The sequence below is a fragment of the Hylaeus anthracinus genome, unplaced genomic scaffold (genome assembly GCF_026225885.1).
Source record: "Hylaeus anthracinus isolate JK02 unplaced genomic scaffold, UHH_iyHylAnth1.0_haploid 11989, whole genome shotgun sequence".
In the NCBI taxonomy this organism is placed as follows: Eukaryota; Metazoa; Arthropoda; class Insecta; order Hymenoptera; family Colletidae; genus Hylaeus; species Hylaeus anthracinus.
In genome coordinates, this window is record NW_026534337.1 from 5,081,072 (window position 1) to 5,106,046 (window position 24,975).

At 35.2% G+C, this 24,975-nt stretch overlaps 1 protein-coding gene across 2 annotated transcripts in view; it reads right to left on the reverse strand.

Annotated features, from left to right (window-relative positions):
• LOC128888012 (partitioning defective 3 homolog) overlaps window positions 1-24,975 on the reverse strand; it is an 87,291-nt gene that overhangs the window by 49,557 nt on the left and 12,759 nt on the right. The window lies entirely within an intron of this gene.

Here is a 24,975-nt window from a genome sequence, read left to right on the forward strand (position 1 = left end):
ACGAGAATTCTACGGACATACAAGTTGGTTGTTGTTTCGCTTGGGAATTAATTGTTATTACTGCAATTTGTAACTAAAATATAGCGTATTGAAAGTATTTGTTTAATTAGTAATTCTCTTTATTGTCCCTTTCGATGTCACGTTTTGAGTCACCTTCTTTAAAATATTTTTTATTAATTATTTACATCCCTTTGTTAATTCATCATAAGGCAGAAAGCATAAACAATGTACCCTACAACAATTTTTTGAAAAAGACTCGGACACGATGGCGAATAGTTTAATGAACACTTCCAGGAGACTGTATCGTAGTTTCAATTTCAATTTACATTCCACAAATTGTTAATAATAAATTTATCCTCTAGATACAATTTAATATCCTTTATAATACTTAAATTCCTCCTTAATTTCTACATTTTCCTTAAAATACTAAATTTCTATTTATCTAGCAGATGATGTTTCTATCACTGTTGAAAACCTCATTTGCAACTGTTATATCATAGTGAAAGAACTAGGTTTCTCCATGAAGAATTATCGTTTTACGTGTTATGCAGTTATGCATTCCACTGACGACTGTGTTACATCAATATCATTCTCGGACGAGCAAACAAAGAAAATAAGACATAACAACAAGATACACGAGATGGTCTGACTGGGACTTCCGTAACTATGTCGAATTAACGGTAATCTTAAACCTCATCATAAAATATCAGTTATTTATGCGACGTAATTAAAATCAAGCTGAAATCCAAAACGGTTGTAACTTTACGTATACCGTGAAGTGTCCCAAATATACAAGTCAATCCAGGGATGTCGTCATTAAACGTTACAGGAGAATCCGACTCGAGGACTCGAAACATTAACACGTAAAAATACATTCCTTCGTCAACCATAAACGAAGATCATTTTGTACATCACAGGTTTGCATGGAAAAGAAACTAATAAGATGGTTAAATCGTAACGCCCGGTTGTCCCAGAATTCCCGGATTAATTGAGATTGAATTAATCGCCAGCGAGTTCAGAAATGCAAGGAATCGATGATGACATCGAAATTTATATTCTATAAACAACATTCTGTTGCTTCCTCCTTCCTACCAGCGATTTCATTATTTTTCCATAATTTAAAAATTTGTGAAAGTACATTTTAGTAGATTTTAGTAACATTCTCAATTCGTATTGTATTTACTATTAACATTTAATGAAGAAAATCCATATGTGAGCTTGAAACATTTAATAAAGAATTATATGTAAGTTTATAATGCTCAGTAATAAAATAATTCTCAGTAATAAAAATAATACCATGAACACAAGTATTATGAGAAATCCCTTATAATGATATTACGAAATTGTTTGTTTTGCCTTCTTTAAACATTGCTGTTTATTCCCACGTTAAACATATACGTATAGAAAAAGACTGCATACTTGTGGGATTATCTAATTCTTCTTCGTTAAATATGAATAATTCTAATAAATACCTTTAAAAATTGTCTTTGAAAATTGCTCGTGGATTCGTCTATGTTAAGGCTTCATGACTTACCTGAAACGAAAAGAAAAACACGAATTAGTAAAAAAGAACTAAAATCTTAATTTATTGGATGCTACTGGTACACAGAGCTTAAATATTAATAAAAAAGAGAGATTTTGGCCTGACGTAACTTAGATACACATTACTACTGTTACGAAGATGAAATCGACATTATTGTGCATATAAGTTATCGTGAACCCTAAAGCGTACCACCATAAGGGTTCTTAAATCGTGCCAGTACAATCGTAAACAATCAACGTTTCTCTTAATAAAGAAGACTGGTTTCGCTTCCTCTGTATTAAAGCACGTATAGAAGTTATGATCCACTGCACAAAATGTGCATTATGGGTTTACGAAAGTTGTGGATAAGTGCGATAAAAATTCTATTATTATCCCAACAGTGACTTATCAAACGAATAAATTCTTTAATAACTACATATTAACACATTAATGTAATTATTATTACAACCTATATTACAAATTATAAATAAGTTGTATACTTCTCCAGATATACACATATTTATATCTATATCTTTTTGTATACATATAATATTGAAGAAAAACTGTAATATGAACCTTACACATTATTATATATGTATATTTTTGTTCGCTATATGTAAATAAACATTGTAACTTTGTATTGTATCGCACACACTGTTCCACTTACACTTTTATTACATTAACATTATTTTCTATCAGTTTAATTACCTTTCTATTATTTTATCGTGATTCACATAGAATCAATATTAAAAGTATTACTAAAAATAATCAAAAAAACAATACCTACGTAACGTTTAAAAAAAGAAAATTTCTACAACGCTTACTGTGTTGCTTTAACGTTCATTTCAGATCTTGATATCAAGTAACACAGATCGTATTCTTAAGATGTAAAATCTCTCAACAATCACGCGATGAAAATAAAATGAAGCTAAACAGAATTTCTAACTGAGAAGGAATAATTAAACACGTTTAGCTTAGATACTAGTGGCACATTTCGCTTCGGAGCAACTCAGCCGAGGAGATTTCGATGCGATGAAAAAGTAGGTAGCTGAACGGTGTCGGTTTCTGAAGTGGATTCGCTGATCTCGTTTCCGCCTGAGGTATTCCAGAATTCACGAGGCACCTCGACGTAACGAGACCGGTTGACGAGGGCAAGAAGTTAACTGGCCGTGCGATCTTAACGACGGTCAGTTTATTAAAACTCGGAAATGCACACCCGTCGGTAATTAACGTCGCGCGTATGTAGCACCTTTCACGATCGGCTTGTCAGGGGACCGTCGATTACGTGCACGACTATACACGTACGCGCGCCTAAGCAGGATGTTTTTTTTCCCATGGAAAATGCAACCGATGCAATTTGTTGTGGTCGTCGACCAAGCGCAGCTAGCAGGTATTACGTCGCCGAAGTTGGCGAATTCTCGGCGAATAAATTATAGTATTCGTTTATTAACTCTTTGATTCGAAACTTCGTTAGAATCTGTGTATCATTATATTTATCTTCAATAGCAGAATTTAGAGTACACTGCCTGAGTTACTTTTAAGCGAATAACAGAAATACATTATACATTATATATTATACATTATACATTATACATTATTATACATTATATTGGGTTGGGTTGAGTTTTGAATAATTTTCTTTGTAAATAACGAATAATCATGCTTTTGGCGAATCTCCTGCAGGTAATAATTTTTAATTTGTTTGCCAAGTGGTGACAAGTGATAATCGACGATGGCAAATATATAATTAATTATGACTTATTATGTAATAATGTATTTGGAAATAAATTGTATGTTAAGAAACAGAAGATATATTACATAAGATATTTAACCATTTCGATTTAAACGACCATTATCGATTTTTATTTTTTCTATCCTAAAATTATACCCTATCATACACGACAATCCTAAAATTAATATCTCCTTCCTGTTATTATCCTATTTACAAGTATAATAAATTTAGAAAATGCCTTCTACAGTGTTCCTTCATAACGCAGCTATATTCTTCCGCGCATAATGAAGATAATAAAGTTATTATGTTTAAATTGACGTAGTATTGAAATTACACCTAGGCGTGCATAATTCATACCCTTCTGTTGCTTTTACGGTTTATAACGCGCATTTTTTCACACATTTGTAGCACATCAGTTTCCGTTTCCACGTACATCGTGAAATTAGTGAATAATCGTGCGCGAAAAAATTAAACCGTGCATCATCGCTAACATTTACTATCAGTCGTTTTTAGCGACTACCGTTAGACTAATTCGACAATAACATCGTATTATATCAGATGTTGCAATATTGTGTCTTAAGCGCATGTAGTGAAATATTGCGTGTCCGATCGCTCGTTATAAATGAATAATTCTGCGCCCGTAGGAAATTGGTTTGCAATAAGAACTACTATTCACCGGTTTGGAGTAACGTTACCTTGATAGCTCGGTATAACCGACGGCAACGCGAATTTTACGAGGATTTCTTAATGGCACTTTAAGACGGGCCAGAAGCTCGTGAACCAAATGACCCGTTTCAGTCACCAGTTAAAAATACATTTTCCACGCGAGACTTCGGCCAGGAAACGCGTAGGAACGAATACGTGGTTGGTCTGCAGACTTTAACGATGCTTATTGTTAGAGGACTTTTATTGGCTTTCGCGTAAAACTCTTGGATGCAGCCTTTTTGAGAAAAAATGTATACACGAATGGCTTTCGAAGTGTCTGAATGGAAGTTCACTGTACGATAGCAATCGCTTGAGTGCATTATTAATTATTAAGGGAGATTTTATTAGACTAGCGTGCCGGAACAATTAAATATAAAAATAAGTGAAATAAATATTAATATTATTCTTTCTTTGTTTAATATTAAGGTATAATGTAAGTCCTTATAATCAATTTTCTTCTTTCTCCTATTTAATTGTTAGTAATTGTTATGTGTGGCAATTTTGAGCAACAAGATTTCAGTATTAATCGTTGATTATTCTATAAACGTAGTTTCGACTATCAAGGAGTATGGCACTTCACATAAAGTTTCATATATAATTACAGTACAAAAAAAAATATATATATGTAGTACATATTGCGTGATAAGTTCATAAAGAATCTAAAAATTAGAAATTAGATTATAAAAATTATATAATTCCGAGTTGATAATCTACTATATTATTTTCTATTCAACCTTCTCAAAATTAATTTTGTGATTCTTCACTAGCTTATTATACATATCTATAATTATATATTTACGTGCATTACATATAACCTAAAAGTTCTTTTTTCCCCAAAGAAGACCATGTTTCCTAATAACGAAAACCTACTTTGTATAATATAACAAAGAACGATTAATATCTCCATGTTTTTACTTAACAAAGCCTCTATTAATTTCCTCAAAGTGAACACCGACCAGGACGAAGATGCACGAAATAATCAAAGTTTCTCGCATAATTAGTAATTAAGAATCACGTGACAGTTAGCTTTTGCATTGAAACAATCATGACCAAAGATGAAGACAAGTCTGAAAACTGGTCCGAGACGACGATGCCGCGTGTCAGGGGTTAAAAACTTTCTTACTTTCTACTGAAATTCCAACAAGGAATCGCGTTCACGGTCGTTCCGTAATTACACACGTTTCGTTCCGTCGTTACACAGGAACCAGAATGTTTTCCACGAAGTAACTCGAACCACGAAGATACTGCCCCGTGAAAACTCATACTTGCGATTTTATCTTCCCTTAACACCCCGAGCTTTAAGGACGCTCCTTTAAGAGAAACGATCTTGCGAACCGAGGCCGCATGCGTTTTTACTACGTCCACTTCCAGAAATGATAGGGAATGATTAAAAACAAAGAGAAAAGAAGAAAACACGAGGAGATCGGAGGAAATTTACACTGGTTCGCGCGTGCATGCGTTCTTCGACGCAGCCGAAGCATCCGTATCCCTGGTGATTTCAACGATGCTACCTGCATATGCGGTTACCCACATGCGCGACTCCATTGACTCTCTATCTCTATAGTTTCCGTTCGACCAATGTGTTCCTCTGAACGCGGAATGTTTAAATGAAGAGATATGATAAGGTAACAGGTGAAATTTACAATGAACATTTATATTTCTTTTCAACTTTAAACGAGTTGGCTCGTTTGTTTTGCATTTAAAATGTATTGGCGCGTGCCGTCTGTATTTTGAATGTGTTGTCTCATTTCTTTTAAATTTTTAAAGTATCAGCCCATATCTTTTAAATTTTAGATATATTTTTGTTATTAATTGTATTATATTAGACTGTTTTGTTTCAATTCTGTTTATATTAGCTCATTTTTCGCCATTTTAAAAGCATTGGCACATTTATTCTTAATTTAAAGTGAAAATTAATCCATTTCTTTTCTACTTTAAATATTTTTAAAAATATATAAGATCCAAAGAATGTACAGTGTACAGTTTATTTATATTAGAGAGCAATTTGTATCCATTATTATGTTTCTGCTATTTCTTTTAAATTTTTATTTTATGCACTACATATTTACAACATTGATATTTCGAAACGTATTTTGTAATTTTTATCTTCGCTCTGACGATACAAATTTGCGATGTCCAGCTTTAGAATTTTATTGTTTTCGTCAGTACACGGTATTAGAAACGTGAAATATTTACCGGTTGCGAATGCGTTAAGTTCTCTCAATCACAGCGTGCCGCTTAGTTATATAATATTTTTAGTGTACATAGACAAAAGTCGCTAATTACCACTATATACGTTTAAACTGTGATCAAACGTAAGTATACGACATTTGTTACTTTCAGAATTCGCGTAGGTACATTACAATGTATACCAGGCATGGAGAGGTTGAAGGAACAGCCGCCACAATTATTTCGCTCTATTGAAACATGAAATATACCGAGACAGACAATTAGACCGTGGGTTAGGCCGATTGTTGTATAACGCCCAAGATTGAGTGTACGTACGCGGAACAACTGAATGCCTAATTTATAAACGTACGCGAAGGGAACAAGCCCGATACCATTTGCTCGTGGCTAGGTTCAATGATATCAGTAATTACACATAACGAACGGACCTAAGTATAGACTTAACAGCATTCCTCGGGAGTCTTTGATCTAGCCTGAACGTTTTCGCGCGCGAGTTAAACTGAACACAGTTAATTCGTGGAATTCAAAGTTAGATGGATATAATCGAACTTCGCATACCGTAGAGGTTACGCTGTGTTCTCCAGAAGTTGAAACACGTCTTAGATAGCAAATATACGATACAAATGGTGATCATTTGCGTAGTAAACTTCGCGTTCCTCCTTCAACAATGCTAACGGACCGAAGCTGTAAATGCAACGCTGAGCTAAGAACCGTTTGGCTCGAAAAATCTTAAAATCTGCGAATTCATCTCATAAGATCGTGGCATTCATAATATTCTAGCGTCGTAATATGTATTAATTTTAATAATAACGACGCTTGATTAGGAATTTCTCATAATTGTACACAAATTCTTACAATCAATTCACGATTTATTAATTTTAATCGAACACCACAAGGTCATTCAATTGTATTCTTAATAATATGTAGATCTCTTTTTGTAACAATATTTTTCATTAATTCGATATATTCTTCTATTCGACTTGTACTCAAATTAGAGCATTACATTTATTTTGTGAGCATATATTCTCCTGTAATAACGATGTGGAATATTTATATATATATTTATTCGTGAGTAAAAGAAAGAAACAGTGTTCAGATATGTTTAAAAATTCCTGCGTTAGGCTGAAATGTCGCCATAACAAAATATAAGTGCCTATAATAATAAGTTTCTATTGTATATAGTTTCCTAATATAAGTTTCTAAAATTATCACGATAATCTACATTGATCAAAACATTCTAATCATTTGGTACCTCATTTTCAATTCTTAAACAAGTTTCGGACATTTTATGATACCCATACAGAAGTGTAACGACTATACTGCAGATAATTATGCATTTATGGCAAATGAAAATATGAGATCTGTAAGAATGTACACAAATGCAAAAATATATAAAATATTGATAATACACATATCACACCGTTTAGAAAATGGAAAATATTTCCATTTAAGTTTGATAAAATACCATTTAAGTTTGATAAATACCATAAAACAAAACCAAACACACAATAGGAACAATAAAAACAGCTTACAACACATAACTAACCTTAGACACCAGATTCCACTATTTTTCTACTCCCAAAGTGCTCGCAATTAATAACATCGATAATAGCTAGTCATCCAACAGCAACATTATCCGTCTCACTTCATGCGTAACACCGCGTATTATCATTCAACTTGGAGCAACTTTCGCGTAAACCGAGCAAATTCCAAGCACGTGGCGTATTAGCGAGCGTGCATCAAGCTACTGCTAAACGATAGAAGAAGATAATTGGCCGTTCGGAGGTCCCGTTCGCAAAGTAGTCCGAGCGACACGCGAACAATAAGGACTAAACGATACTCGGAGAAGTTCGAGTCGCCGTCGATGCCCCATTCAAGCATACTTTTCTCGTTATCCAAACAAGGAAGCCAGCTCGAGCACGTCCGCAGTGTACCAAACGATTTCTATCGTCCACCAACCACGTACCAGTTCTAGGCAGTGTTGTTCGGAGTACACCGACCTCCTGCGAGATCTCGAATCGATCCCTCCGTCCGTTTCTGATCGCGGGAGACCCTCGGGCGCCGATGCGCCCGATAAGGCATACGCAGGTGCAAAGGTGTACACACGCGTCGAACCGAGGGGATTTTCTCTCGGCGAGTTTCCAGCAGCTATACGGTCCCCGTGTCGCGAGAAAGCTGACCCTTCGACACCATCGATGAGAGCCGCTCGATCGGGATCCTGCGTCGGAAGCACTATCAAGGCCACGGTCGCAGCAGCTCCGAGATGCGCCGCAATGTGAACCGGACACTCCTCGAAGAATCGAGAGTTCTCACAAGTCGATTAGTCCACGCGAAACGGCGGTGAAAATTCGACCACGAGAGGGGACAGGGTGAGAAAACTGTAGAATATTTGAGCCGTTCATTGCACGAATCGATTAACTTCATAAAACGAGAATTTGAGAAATGCGATGGAATATAAAAAGTTATGACTATATCAAGTGCTTTGATACTTAAATGTAAGATTTTTTGAAAAGTGGAGTTAATCGATTTGTGCAAAGAGAGGCTCGTTTAATCCTTTTGATGCTGTCGGTGTGGATTATAGACGGAGCTATGCGTTTGTCGGTATTTTGGGAAAAGTATTGGTCAAAATGTGACGCTCCTGATTATTTTACATAAAGAAAATGATATAGAATTCATGAATTCTCGTTGCTTCAAAGTGCTTTGGGGACATTTCTACCCAAAGGATGACTATAAATTTCTACGTGCATGAATGTGTATATGTCTAGGTATGTTGGCGTCTGCTTTGATTTATATCTCAAGAGTGGTTTATCAGAAAATCATAGAATTTAATATAACGACTTCTGTATATGAACATTGAAATCATTAAATTTTTTAAACAAAATTGTATAAAATTCTGTATCTATGAGTATGTATGCAGTATATGTAGATTTGTGTGCTCTGTTTTGTATCATATCTTAAAAGAGATTTGTCAAAAAATTAGAAGCTTTCTACTTCTGAAGGAACTGTAAGGCTTGCCAATTTTTTTCAATCGAAATAATATTTTAGTTTGTTTCACTTCTTTTTATGCATATTTCTCCATAGTATAACTATGATTACAAATAAAATCTAATGGAAAAGTACATTTACTTCTAATTTTTGTATACAATATACAGCACAGAGTCCACAGCTGATATGTCTAAACTGTCGATTAAAATTGACATTTAACAAAGAAACTCCTCCCTCACTGTCAATACACCTTCTTTCTCCTAACAAACGAGTGTTCCTAATATTTCAACACATGAAAGTAGTTTATAATATGTAATTGAAAAGGACTCTTACGACATTTTCTATTTTAAAAAAGAAATAAAACAATCAAGTACACCCACATTAAATCAATGTTAACTAAGTATGCCAAACGTAAATATGCCCGTATTATTTACAGTTTCCTTATCAAATGGACACGCAAGCTCTCTCCACCGATTCGATGAAAAGTAGAAAGGTGTGCTTCGTGCCAAGAGTTTCTTCGGAAGACTAACATGGCGTGGAGAGAAGTGAAAATTTGTATGCAAGGAATCACGGTAAACACATTAAGGGCATACTATTGCATAAAATCAACTGGTGCTCCACACTGCGAGTAATTGAATTAATCGCTACGATCACTTTTTCTCCGTAGAAAAGTTTACGAATATGGCTAGCTTGGAGAAAATGACGTGGAAATTAATGTAGATGAATTTAATTGCTCAGAAGAATTTCTTTAACTCGCTGAATTTTACATGTGGAGAGAATCCGTTTTTTGAACGGAATTGAACACAAATTGTTGAGATCATTGAGTAGAATAACTGTAGAAACTAGAAATTATTTGCTTAAACATTTTTCTAAAGAATTATAACGATATTAAGATTCTTGCTACTTTTAGGAAGTTTAACAAGATCATATATATTATATTTGAAAAATTTATATTCCTTTTTCATTGTAATTTTGTTTAATATAATTTATATTTCTGATAACCTCTTGCTTCTAGACTTTCTTTCAACAGTGTAATGTGTAAAAGTTGCAAATCAATATAATATTCATATTACTATATAGAACTTCTTATTTGTAATGTGTATTTGATGTAAGCGCGATTAAATTGGCAGTACAGCATGAGTAATATGAATTGAAATGTCATACGAATAATATCATGATTTTATGATATTATCAAAAATAAAAATAATGAATGAAACAGTGAGGCACGAAGAAGAGAAAAGTAATATTAAAGAAATGAATATTAAAAATGTATAAATGCAGAATGGAATACTCTTAAATTTATTCTACAATTAACAATTGTTTTTTAATATTCTGTATTTTAATATTCACGTTTTCTATCTTTCTGCCTCATTTGTTTAATATGTGATTTTTACTTGAAATTGTAACTTGATCATATGTAAATGACTTACATTCCTAAACGTATGCTTTTAGCAGTCTATCGATTGCCATTAAATTATATTTCACATACATCTACCATATAAATAATGTATTTCTTAATATCTTTTATTGAGTCTAATCTCTCAGTAACGTAAGCGTAAATGAATGTAAATAATTAGTAAATTCATGTGTAAAAAAATGTGCTAAAGTGATTCTATACATTTTTCATCAAAAGCTCTTCTATATGTAGTCTTAAACTCTCGTCCTTAAGTATAAAAGACTAATTTCTTTTCATGCATTGTACCTAATACCTACGTTCAAGAACAAAATATTAGGGTGTTCCAAATGTTTCTTCCATTTCATTAATAAATAATACATACACAATATTTTATGTCTAATGTTACACTATTAAATTCCGTACGATTCATTTTGCTCCATTACTGTTATATAATATTAACATCTAAGAAATTAGGTTGTCTATTTATATAAACACTGCCACACTTTTGGGACAACCTAATATGTATAATATTTTTAGTAAATATCCGAACGAATGATCAATCAGTGAATACAAAGGAACTCACCGTAATCATCAATTTCATGATGAATAATTTCTTTCATTTTTTCCTTTCCACCTCGATATTTCGTTCGCTACCATAGATACCCGCGTATCATATGATGTTCGCCAGGACCTCGTTCGGAGCAACGCAGGATAACACTGTCGATTTTCACGGAGCAGAAGCGATACGTGTTCTACACCACGAGAATCATCAGGAATACATCACTGTAACGACACGGTTCGTGGCTCCTCCCATTTATAGTTGCAGTTAGTTGTTACTACAGAAGTTTAATTCCGTAACTCCATCACGGTCAAGTCTAATTTCCAACCGGTCGTGGGGAAAAACTGATTTTCATCGATCAAACGTGCCAGCCGTCAGAGAGCCTATTAATCTCTATAAGAGTAATCGATCGATTCGGCACTTTGGAGGCCTTGTCGTGCCTTCTAGCGTCGGCCACGAGGAGAAATATTCGAACGACCACGAAGGACGGCAGCCGACGTATTTCATATCTTGTCATCTTCGAGGAAGCTGACCCTTTGAGATCGTGGTGGCTGACCGTAGGGAACCCGGTGCCCGGTGGAAACCTCCTATCAAGGCCGCGGCCGAGCATAGTCCTTTTATTTTCTGGGCATTTGACGAGAGCGACATGCCAGACATTCCTCGCTGGAATAGCCGTGTAACTATGCCCTCGGCATGGCCTGCGTGCGTGTTCAACCGTATGAGCCCGTGTGGGTGAGCCTGTGTGCGTTCTTACCTATACAGGGTGAACCACAGAAAGCGAACAGACTTCCTGGCGCACAGCAACGAATTCATGAACATTTTTTAATGGTCGAGTCAAATTCCTTCTATACCGAAATTAATTTTGGTGCCTTTTTGATAATTAAAAACCGATTGCTTTGTTTACCGTTTCAAAATGTTTGGAAATGAGTTTCCAAGCGAATAAATTTGTTCGTCGATACTCAAGGGTTGTTCGGTCGAAAGTAAACGATTCAGAGCATTGAATAGCGACCGTAGATTAATTGCATTGGGTTTCTTGGAAAGTCCATGTCGATTTTTGGTAGCTGGTACAGGTTTGAATATAACAAATAACATGAATACATCACTTAAAAAGTGGAAAGGTCGTGGAACAAAATGGTACCTATGTAAATCAATACATATATATCAAATATATATTAATATTCAATCGTGCCTTTGAATTTTTCTTCAAAATTGGCACGAACTTTCTAGACAACCCAATAATTGTAACATGTCTAAATGTGATCAGTAAATTGATCGAAAATGTTAAAGTGTTTATTGGAAGGCGTTGGACGTTTGTGGATGAATCTTGTTTGCGTGGAAAACCTATTCGTTGTGGATTGGTTTGTTAGCATATTTTTGGCAAATTTCATGGATTAACTTTTTCATAAATTATTTTCTCCTGAAGAAGTCAATCTCTGCATCTCTTCATATCACATATACCTCTATATCTCGATATAGGTATGTTAGATAAAGATGAGCAAATATGGCTCACCTATATGTACACAGTGTAAATAATATTTTATATATTATAAAAACTCTTCGACAACTACATTTTGGAAATATGTGACTCATATGCAAGTGTTCTTGTAGTTTAGTATACTCCACATTTTGTATTTTTATAATGATCGAACCGTTATAATGTCGTACAACATGTAATATTTCTTAAAATTTTTTGTGTCTTTCTGAACTACATATGTTATAAAATTGTACAAATATTTTTATAAATATTACTGAAACGAACCAAAAACAGTCGAAACGTTCAGTGGATATAAACAACACGCAAATGTCACTACTTGTTAAATGTACACGAAGAAGAAATTCCAATTATTATAAATGTACACAGAAACACTATATAATATCGAATTATACAAGTGGTACAACTAACTTCTCTGTAGTCAATTTTGCATCTAATTTGATACGTATAAAAAAAAACGTGTATTAGAATATTTGAAAAAAACTTTCACAAGATTGAAACATCTTTTGCAAATTTCTATCAACTAAATCGCTGACACTAAAAGAAGGCCACTAAATTTCATTAAAAACTTTGTTCAGATATTATAGACGTACGTGGAACATTTACGAAAGTTTCAAATCATTTTGAAATAGCTAAATTGTTAACACGCACAGCCGAAAATGAAACTCACAACGTTATGTTCTTGATAACATCGCACTTGGGGTTTAAGAAATTCAAACTCAGCGAATCACATGTACGTATTTTCATCATAGTTTCTTCGACGAGTTTTATAAACAGGTTATGCTAAATGTCTATTTATAGCATCGAAATTTACGAAAATCTTGTACAACTCGTCTTTTGCAGTCTGCTCTATGTATGTTATGCTAATTGAAACAGTCTAATACGCGCGTGCGCAGAATCGCGGATCTGAAATATTTGGGCGAGGAATCGCTGTACTCGCTTTCTCTAATCCAGATTTTGAGCACGTGTACCCATGAATACACATAATTTACATTTCTTTAGGTTGGCGAATCTTTGCAACCGTAATTACGGACCATTCTAACGACGCCATCATTAAAAACTTAATCTGTGTCGCGGTTGATTCAATTAATCGCCTTATTTTAAATTTTGTAGATCCAGATCGTTTTTCACTGTAATAAATTCATTCATCTGTTCTTTGTTATAATACACTAATATCTTTCTAATTGCTTGCTATATTATTGATTTATATAATTATTAAATATTCTTGTGGTTTTTCATTGCAGATGACCTAAAAATTGAAATCGGAGACATTTTAAAATTTGTTTAAATGGAAAAGAAGCTGATACACTTGCTTTTTTATGTAACAAGTTATTTGCAGTTACTTGCTGTATTTTTTATTTATATAATTTCTAGATGATCTAGATGATCTTATGGTTTTTCACTACAGATGACTCAAAATTAAGATTCAAACGTTCTGATCTAAACAAATTCTGCTGCAATTCACAGAAGTATAAATTAATTTTTTCATTCCAAGAACAACGCTAAATTTTAATTAAATTAAAAAATACAATTATTAATAATTGCTGATTAATTTGATTCGCGGCGTGTTGAGCTTTAGAGAGTATCGAACGTTCGACGCAAATTCCTTTTTCAATTTTACTGCGCTCAAGGATTCGATATTACAATGAAGCCTGTAGTTGACATTTATGCATCTGGTTACACGCGTGTATACACAGAGGCCCGATACGAGGAACGTGCGTGTGCGTAAAGGACGGGACCTCAAGGCCGATCGTCGGCCAACCCTTTCTCCAGCCACGACTTGGTCCCAAGAAAGACAATTTGAGGCTGCGGAGTTCTCGCCAACACGGTATATCTTTATCAAACATTACTGTGCCCCAATGACGCTGGACAATGACATCGTACACAGGAAACATATGGTTGTGTAAATAAGCGGATCCTCCTCTGACGAGACGCAAAACCGGTGACAAGTGTTTGTTTCTATCAGGTAACTGTATTTTGGACAAATACAGTATTTCAATTCTTAAACTTCTCTTTATTATTTATTTATAGTCGGTTTAAGTAGTGGTTATTAGCAATTTATTTTAACTTTTGTTAGTACTTATTTAATAATTTAGTATTTTTGCGAAGTATGATGTCTTTATTGATGTTTTCTGGTTCGCATTAGTATTTATAATTAAATTCTTCATTAGATTAAATATATGTATATCTTTGTTTTGAATGTTGTTAAGTGCTATGAACCCCTCCAGTAATAAAGTAAAGAATGATAAAAGATATTATAAAAAATGCTCTTTTGTTTATATTTATATGAAGGAAAATATTATACCGTTTTATATACAATCTCAGTTTTAAAATTTAGTTAAATAGACCCAAATGCATTCCTTCATGAAAAGAAATATCTAGAAATAAAAAGGTACATAACATAAAATATGTCTAAGAATATAATTTGAAGCACGTCCATTTGAGGATATGTAACTCACTGGTACCAATGGTATTTATGGTACCGCACTCTTCTTAACTCTGAACTGATCTTCCTTTCACCCTACAATACGTCTCATTTATATAAGTTGATTTGCGTGCCAAGCTTCAGAACAAATTAACCACGCAAGTGGTGGCCTTTCTGTATGCAACTGATCAGTCATATCGTTGTGAAAACTGAGTGAATGACACTCTAATGCAAAACCTTATGAGTTTCTCTTTTCACTTTCGAAACCCTCGGCAAGAAAAGCGATCGAGCGAAAGCCTCGACTTTTCATCGACTGTCCTTTTATTTCGATAATCAACGCGGTAACGGCACGCGGGATTAGATCGATTCGTTTCGGCCGACCTCCGTCCGAGTTCCGAGAAACGAAAGGTCGTGACGGAACCGCGATCGCATCGAACGAGGAATCATAAACGCATGCTCGATCGCCAAGCGCGTTTACGTTGTACGTGACTTTTCGGCTTAATGCTTTCTACGTTACGGCGACGAATACTCGTTTCTCTCCGTGTGTACACGTTGCACGAGTGCCGAGAGAATATTGATGGGCTTTCAAAATGAATTAACCAGAAGAAACACTCCCGACGATTGAGTTCCCTTCTTCCCCGTTGCGCGCGTGTAATTCTTCGTTTCGTGTGTTCTTATGATTGAATCTGCGAGACCGCGATTATTTGCCACGTGTCCTGTAAGACGACGATTGATTTCGCGAAATGCAGAATCGATGATTGCGAAAAGATAATCAGGAGCTGTATACAAACAATATTTTTCTTCGACTTTTCAAACGAATTTGTTAATAGTTATGCAAAGATTTCATCATGATGTTTTATTCGATGTCACCAAAATAATTCTAGAGTTTCGTGTATTTTAGAATATATTCAAATATAAATGAATATATATAAAGTTGTATTAAAATCAATAACGTTGGTTGTAGTTTTATTACAACGAGGCATTTATTGGTTCTGAATAACATCTGTGTATCGAAAAATACTTATTATACACTTAGAAATCTTGAATCTATTTAAGTTCATTTTAATTTCTTTCCCAATACAAACATCCTGTTTTTGCACTGAGGTCAAGTCTAAACAAGACTTAAAAAATGCTCGCGCCGACTTTCCACAGCAATTAATAGTCTTTTGCTCGGTACACGCTAAAAGTACGTTTTCACCTGACCTAACGTATACGAATGATCTCGCTGTCTATGAAGCAACGCATAGGTCAGTCCACAGCTGTCACGCGTCAATCCAGTGTCCTCAAAATGGTGAAATCGTTAAATACATTTACACTCAAATGGTGGTCATGTTTGGTCAAGCGAGTGAACATGAAAGTGAAACACGTCGTCTGTGCAAAGAACATGGTGGATTAGTAAATTATAAGACGTTTTTTTCTAAACTAATAAACGCTTTGGTACACTTGATACATTTCATAGTTAAAGACTTGCAAATGAATTTTTACAAAAGAAATATTATTTGCTCTGTATCGATAGGATTTTAGTGTATCTAGGGACCCTGCATAATACCGCAGAAGTTTGTGCATTTATGGCAACTGAAAATATGGGGAAATGTACGAAGATAATAAAATAATTGAATAAATAAAATACATGTTACACTGTTTAGAAGATAAAGAATAGAAATAGTAATCATGACTAGCCTCAGAGTTACACAAAATATAGGATATGCTCGTCGCTTTTTCTTTTTTAAAAAAAAAGATAAGAAATACTTTCGTTTAAACTTTATTTCTCTATCCGTATCTTCAGAAATATGAACTTGCATAAACACCTGCAGTTTAATCATAAGCAAGTGTTTCAAACAGAAAAGACAATACTCAATCATTTCCCTGCATGTGTTTTACGCTTTCTTTGCTCAATTCTACTTTGCACATCTATTTTGGTCATCCGTTTGCAACGAGCACAAGGACTTAACCGATCATTGTCTACGAACAGCCATTTGTGATTTGTTTGTGGAGCATTATGTTGCGAATACTGCACCTCCAGTTCTTATTTTGTTTACCAACGAGGCAAGATTTACTGCAGATGCAATTGTCAATCTGCGTAATCAGAATATATATATGGACAGAAAACAATCCACATGGAAACTTGCAATCTAGGTATCAGGGATTATTTTCTGTTAATGTATGACCAGAGATTACATCAGATGATTTTCTAGGATCTTATTTTCTCCAGGTGGAGAGTCCTACAGTGCTGCTTGTCATTATTGTTTACAAAACAGTCACCACAAACTGTTAGAAGGTATACCTCTCGAAAACAGACCGCATTTATAGTTACATTTTTTAACGTTATTTCATCTCACTTTCTCGCAATTCAAGCGTATTTAAGTATCATCGTGTAAACCGATATGAACACATAATCTTCATCATAATTTTGTGTAGACATAACTAGGCAGGTATATAAATAGTTAGATAATTGATAAGTGGAGAATCTTAGCGAATAGATAATTCCTCATCATCTTGCATAAATTGTAATCATACTTCAAGTTTCTAAGAAAGATTACCAGTAATTTGTATATATGATAGAATAATGTTCTTTTTAAAAAAGGTCCTCTCAAAAAAACTCACACTTAAATTTGAAACATAAAATGGCATACACGTATATGCTTGAGGTGTCTTTGGATGTAAGTCTGTTATAGACGCTGTCGAAGACATTGGATGCTGTTCTCCTCAAAGATCTATTAAAAACTGGTTACTGGTCTACATGGGGACTGCGATGTCCACAGCAACTGGATCATAGGAAAAGGACTCGATATCGCATGTCGAAGGCGTGCAAGGACATATTCTCTTTGGTAGTTGACTTTCCTGGGAGTTCATGGAGAGGGACCGGATGTTCGGTGTGTAATGATCGCATCTTCTCAGGGAACTGGTTCTAAGAGGTATAAGTATCAGAAAGCTGTCTCGGTAAGTAGTTACCAATCATATTTTTATTATCTGTTAAGAAAACGAACCCAGTATTATTATGCTCATAGCGTGGTACCATTAACCACATATTCATTGCGCGATGCCTGGACGTTTACTATAGTCCACCTAAAGACTTTTAGACGCGATGATTTCAATTCTTTCTCACGAAAGGCAATTAATTTTCAGTTATTGTAACACAAATCATATATACATGCACGAAGTTAACAGAAAACGATTCTCGTAAAGTCTGACTCGTACTGGCTGGAACTACTTGATTACGTAGCGTGGTCGATTGGGAATGTCACAAGAACAATTCTCATAAAGAATGCTAAAGGACTTTGTGGGATTTCTGCATGTAATTTTATGGGACCACCTAGGAGCATCGCAAGTCTAGTCAGTTGTTTTTTAAGTGGAGCATTAATTAATTCGTAGAGGTATAAATAACCAAGAAATAATTTCTGTCCTGAGAACCGTACTAGAGGATTAATGGAGGCAGAAACATTTTTGTATCATGCTGATTCCTTCTACAGAGACAGGTAGTAGTTTTATTAAATTAAACACGCAGTCGGTACAAACATTCTTGTTTATAACAAGATCCGTTGCAATTTTAGCCAAATTTAAATTCTCCAATATATAGAAATGTAATCTAAAATAATCATACAAAAACTATAATCGAGCATGCAAGGATAAAGTTCAAATTACAGAAAATATCAACATACATATAAATAATAATGTCAAAATTAAAAAAATATGAAAATTAATACAGAAACTCCTGTATACCTACGCTAGTGCCAACAAGCCAATTTAGACCCATCTGTACACAGAAAAAGACGAAATCAGAAGTCAAAGCTTACAATTATTATAGACAGTAATACTTGCATCGAATAAACAAATTACTTCTTTACAAAGCTGCTATCATTCCAAAATGGACATACGGAATTCAACTCTGGGGATGCGCCAAGAAAGGCAACATAAACTTACTTTAGAGATTATAAATCAAAGCACTAAGGACTAAGCACTAAGGATAGCTGCTGTACCATGTGTGTCAGTGATGATTATCTCCATAAAGATTTAGGGATACTGTATGTCAACGAGCACGTCAACAAATTTGCAACTACATATAAAAATAAAATCACAAATCATCCCAATGAACTAGCTAAGCTGCTAAACCAAGCACCAAAAACGAGAAGATTAAAGGGGACAAAAGCCAACTGATCAACAAACGCAAATGACAAATTCTAATTGTTGATAAAAACGCTGCTGAGCATCTTCCACACACGCGACATCTACATTGATCAAAGGTAAGTTTTCTGTTAATAAAAAGAAATAAAACTTGCATCGAATATCTGCGTTCTTTTTTCATTCTCAACTCACAATCCTTACCAATTGTAAGTTTATGTAGTTTCTTTTAAAACGCATGGTGTTCACTGAAACACTTTGCAAGAAGTTCAGGAGTCGAAGTGCCCTAATACGGGATTATTCGCCTTTCGAGGCACGCGCAAGGACACGCGCCATCCCTGGACCACGCATCCTTCGCAAGAGCTTACGGCCGGAAGTCCGATGTGTACGACGCAAGCAATTACGGTCGTAATCATGGTTGCTCAGAGAACTGGCTGAGTGGCTCGGTCGAGGATCGTTTTGCTCCGGGGTCTCATCGGCCACGCTCGACTTTCCGGTTTAACCGCTCCTTCTTCTAATCGCACCGCTTCCTGCCGAACGATCTCCTCGTCCTTGGTCTTTTTCATGCACTCGAGGTAGTTGGGAAGTTCTATTGAGACGATCCTTGGATTCGTTAGTTCCCAGCGCGGTGAAATACCTCGCGGCCATGTGCACTCAGTTCTCATTTCATACTGCCCAGGAAAAGAGGAACGATTCCATCTATAGCACTCTTTCTTTTGAAAATATCGGGTTGATGCATAATTATCTGACATCTTTTTTCGTGCCGTTCTATCATTTCAAATTAACGTTTAAAAAAAACGTATTCAGTATTTTGTATTTTAATCAAACACAAGTGGTATGGAATATACCCAATTTTTTATTTTGTATACACTTAAACGTAAACGTGTATACAAAAGACGATATCGTTTAAGTTTCCACTACGAGTATGCTGGACAGTATACAACGTTTTTCGAAAGTTACTTTAGTATTTTGTGTTATAATGAAATACAAATGGTGTAAAATATTGGGTTGTCTGGAAAGTCCATGTCGATTTTTGGTAGGTGGTACAGGTATGAATATATCGCAATCGGAATGGTTGAAAACAAATAACATGTAATTCAATAAATATGTATCAAAATTCAAATGTGCCTTTGAATTTTTCTTAAAAATTAACACAAAATTTCTGAACAAGTCGATATATCTGATTTTCTATTTTAAATAAAAGTAAACTTGAAATATGATATCATCGTTAAGTATCCACTACGACTATGCTGACCAACGTATTTTGTAATTAAAGAACAAAATCCAAAAGACTCTGTTGGGGAAATCCCATCTCTACGTGAACCTCTCAAAACTTCTCACATAAATCAGAATCGTTATTCACTGGTTCATGAATCAATGGTTGCTCCATCTCTACTTTCCCACGTGTAGGAGACAGTTACGTCAACCGATTATACGAAGCCGATCCGTAACGGATGGCGCAGCAAAGAAGCTCCGATTTTTCTCGCGGTCATCCGCTATATCGAATGAACTGATAGTCAGAAACGGGATAGGACGAATGAGAGCGCGAAAGAGAATCCTTGATCATCGGAGGTGTCGATTGTTGAACGGTGTCCAGTTTCATTCATCTAAGTCTGAGAATCGGAACGCTCGTCTCTGGCTGGAGACAGGAATTTTTATGAACGGCCAAGGGAATCCTCTGCCCTGAGTCATTGAACCCTTTGACGTGGCCTGGTACCACGAAATCCTCGCCGACGCGATGACGTAGAGTATTAAAAAGGCATGTCAGTCTAAACGGGCAAAATCAAGGGCGTTTTTTAGATCTTTCATTCGAAATTTTTAGAAAATATTTTCCAAACTTCAATCTTACAGAAAATACAATAAAAAAGATCGATTTTTTTGTTCATTTAGACTGATATGCCTCCTTAAGACGCTGCTTTCACGAAAATTAATCCTTCAGCTTGTTCCATTGAATCGCAGAACCAGATTACAGTTCGCGTATACTAAAGTGACCAAATCTATTTTTATTTTTCAGGAATGTACCGGGGGAATGTATCTTTGCCTTCTGGTTTTTAAATTTACTTCCAAGTTCTCGAGGCTAACGTCAGGGGCTGGATGAAGTATGTATTACGAATACCTGTTTCTGTGGTGATTCGGAATTTGATCTTGGTATATTTATTGTGTCAGCACTTAGACGTTCTAGAATTCTAGATGATCAGTTTATGCTATGTTACACGTATTGTTTCTGAACAACGATGCCATTTTTCAAGATGATTATGACAAACATAAAAGTTTGGTTTTGGTTTTAGAAGTTGGAAAATAAATCTCGTGATGATTTAAATATCATCGAACCACTTCAGAGAACAGAGGGAGAAACCGATTCCCTCCTCAAACATCTCTAAAGCGATTGGAAGAGGTTTTGCTAGAAGAATAATAGTATTAATTTAACTCTTTGAAACCTATTGTGACTTTCAAGTCCACGTTCGTTTTTAATTGTTGGATGGCAACACAAGATTTTTTTCTTTTGAAAGCTCGTTACAGACAACTCAACAAGATAATATAAAACAGAGATGGACGCCAAGATTTTAAGAACTTTTGAGAAATTCAGTTAATAAAGGGTTAAAGACAAATGGTGTACATGTACAATATAAAGCATGCACATTAAATAAACTTACTGCAAATCTAGCATGATTTTTGTCAAGTGGTACTCCACTCGAATTACTCAAGCATGTGTTACAGCGATAATTAAAAAACGAAAGTAAAGAAATATTGTGTACCCGTAAATTTTAAATAAAACATTTTAACAGCGTTTAAAATTATGTTTAATTAAGGTTCACTTGCTTAATAATGAACAATCTACAAGCTCATTGCCCCAACGGTCCGAGGTAACGACTATAGGTCTACAATTCAAGAGGTGAAACTCGAAGCTGTCTCCTCGATGATAACTATCCTCATTAACACGGAGAACGACCTTATCGCATATGAAATTTCAGACCCTCTGTCCACGACCTGCACACACGGTCGATGTCTTTAATACACTTTTTTTTTTTTGGAAATTCTCGAACGCGGTAATCACATCCTTACATAACGCAAACGACGATGACTCAATCTTGGGAACGCTAACAATCCGAGGAAATCCGTCACAATGGAAAACCGTGATATGCCAGCTTCTGTGAATCCTATTCAATTGAGATACTTTCCTTTCGCGCTCGTTAATTGCGTCGAAGGGAACCTTTAATACTTCTCAATTTATATATGAATGATTCGTTGCGCAATAGATGCTACACGCTTCAACATCAGACGCATAAGCGATGGTATCTTTCTCGAGGAAAATTGGCCATGAGAAGTGAAGCGATGCTTTCACGTAACTCAGATATCTTAATGTGGACAATTTACGTTCACACATTGCACCTAGCGTCAAGGTAACGATATCATTGAAAACAAAATGTGACTGTTCAACTTAACTCTTCAAAAAGATTTCAAACTTCAACATCTGTTTAACATATAAATGCAATTAGCCAAAGTTCAGTCAGAATGTTAATACATGAAACGAAAAAGCCCTTCTATCGATAGTTAATCCAATATATTTGCATTCAATGATCATCAGTTTATATTCAAATTGATTTATGTAGAGGGAAATTCACATTCCCATTGGAATGATTGAATTTTACTTTTTCATTCATATAGAAATCTTTTTCTGAAAATGTTGTAATTATATCGAGAAAATTTAAACATCATAAATGGAGATACGAGGAAATCTATAACCATGTGCACAAATGCAAGGATAGAAGACTCCAAGTGGCACTATCAAAATTAAGAATTGGCCACACAAATCTGACTCATTGCTACAAAATAACTAAATCACAGCCACCATTATGCAGCTTTTGTGACGAGCCTCTTACAGTTGAACATTTAATTGAAGAATGTTACGGAATACAACGCTATACAATAGAGTTTAAACTTCTTAATAGTGTGCAGACAATCGTTAACAACAGAAACGAATTCCTCAAATTAGTCAAGATATTAAAATGAAATATAACAAGCTAAATAAGTTATAATTGAATTGCAATCATTGACATGTTCACTAAGAACATCGTGCCCTTAAATAGACTAATTAAAAAACAAAACCAATTCTCTTTCTTAAGATCCGCAGTCTATACATCTCTTATCCCTACACAAGAGGTTAATTTTTACAGAGATCAAAGGATGAAGCAAACTTTCAACGGCGCGCACTATATAAAAATCAACAAGTAGCGGAAGCAAAAGGCCCTTTCTGAAAGAAGCACCGTTGTAGCCGTCGCGAATTACAAGAACGACGAGCATTCGTTCTAAAAGCGTCCCTCGGGCGACGGGGAATGCGCTTTCGTGCCTCGTAACGCTTTAATTAGAGCAAGAGCCGGCGTGGTGGATCGGCCCCATCGGGGATGAAATGCGAAAAAAGGGTGTCGACGTCGACGTCCTGTTGCATCTACGATGGTTCTTGTCACGGCGCCACGACGCGTTCGCAACGGTGTCGGGGCTCGTTTACGCTGAATACGAAACAAGATTTTCCAGGCTGTCGGCGATCTTGAATTCAAATGTGCCGAATGTCGGTCGGCAGAAATGGGAATGGCCATGCGGGTATACCGGCCGATAGCGATTGAGGCCGTGCACGAGGAATCATGAAGGAGATCGTGAAAACTCGCCCGCTCGTTACCGGGTTAGGTTTCAGCCGCTGGCGATCGCGTAAAATGCACAGTTAACCGGTGTATTTGACCAGAATAATGCGGGAATGCAAATGAACGGCAAATGTTATTAGAAGAAAATGTTACGCCGAGCTGGCGAAGTGACGCGTGGTCGATGTAACTGTACCGATCGGAACTGATTCCTGGATCGGTTTATCTATGAACGATATTTGTAGGTAAACCAGTATCTATATGAATTAAAGCATGATAACTTTATAGAATCTATTTTCTTATGTAACCGTAGCACGATTTCTACACCGTTTTAAATTTGATATATGTGTAGTATGTTTCCATATCTTTCTAGTCTAATCATTAATTTCGTATAATTTAAATACAAATATCGCCACAATTTTTGATTATTAAAAATGTTAAAAATAATAATCTGTTTTATGGTTCCTGTTATGAATTATTGCCTATGAGTTAACATTACTATGTATTTGTATACCTGTACATTTAATATTTTATATACGTATTGGATAAAAATTAAATACAAATATCCTTATAATTTTAAAATATTTAAAATCTGTGTTTTGATTTTAGTCATAGATTTTTTTTCCTTGAAAAGACCATTATATCTATTTGTATATCGATCCAGTAAAATCTTTTTAAATGCTATGTAGTCAATTCAATTGCAATATTACTCTAAAACGAAGAGTCAAAGCGTAATAAATAATAGTTCCTTTAGAACTGTAAAGTTATCATTTTTCAATGTAGTTATCAAAAGGGGACAGTCATTTAAGTCTGTTAAGCGTGGTTAAATAACTATAAATGTAGTACAACATGAGAATTGTAAAAATAATTCTTTAAACAACAAACGAAAGCTTCGAAAATTTTTGTAATTCTGCTATTACCAAAATTCCAACATTATACTTAGAAACATAATTTATCGAATACTGGAATTATTTATTCTAAGCGCGGCTTTATCGCTTTGCATAATTTTGGATTACAAGGAACGTCAGTGACCAGAAGGTTATCGAACTTAGAGTTTAGCATATGTTTCAGACACTCTACCAGGGCTGATATTTATGTTTCTACACTGCTCGAGGTATCTCTACTGTTTCAAAATACAAGGGATCATGGAGCGATCAGGGCGTTACGCGAGGTCCAACAAAAACGCACGAACTATCGCTTTTCGAAATTAAAGCCGTCA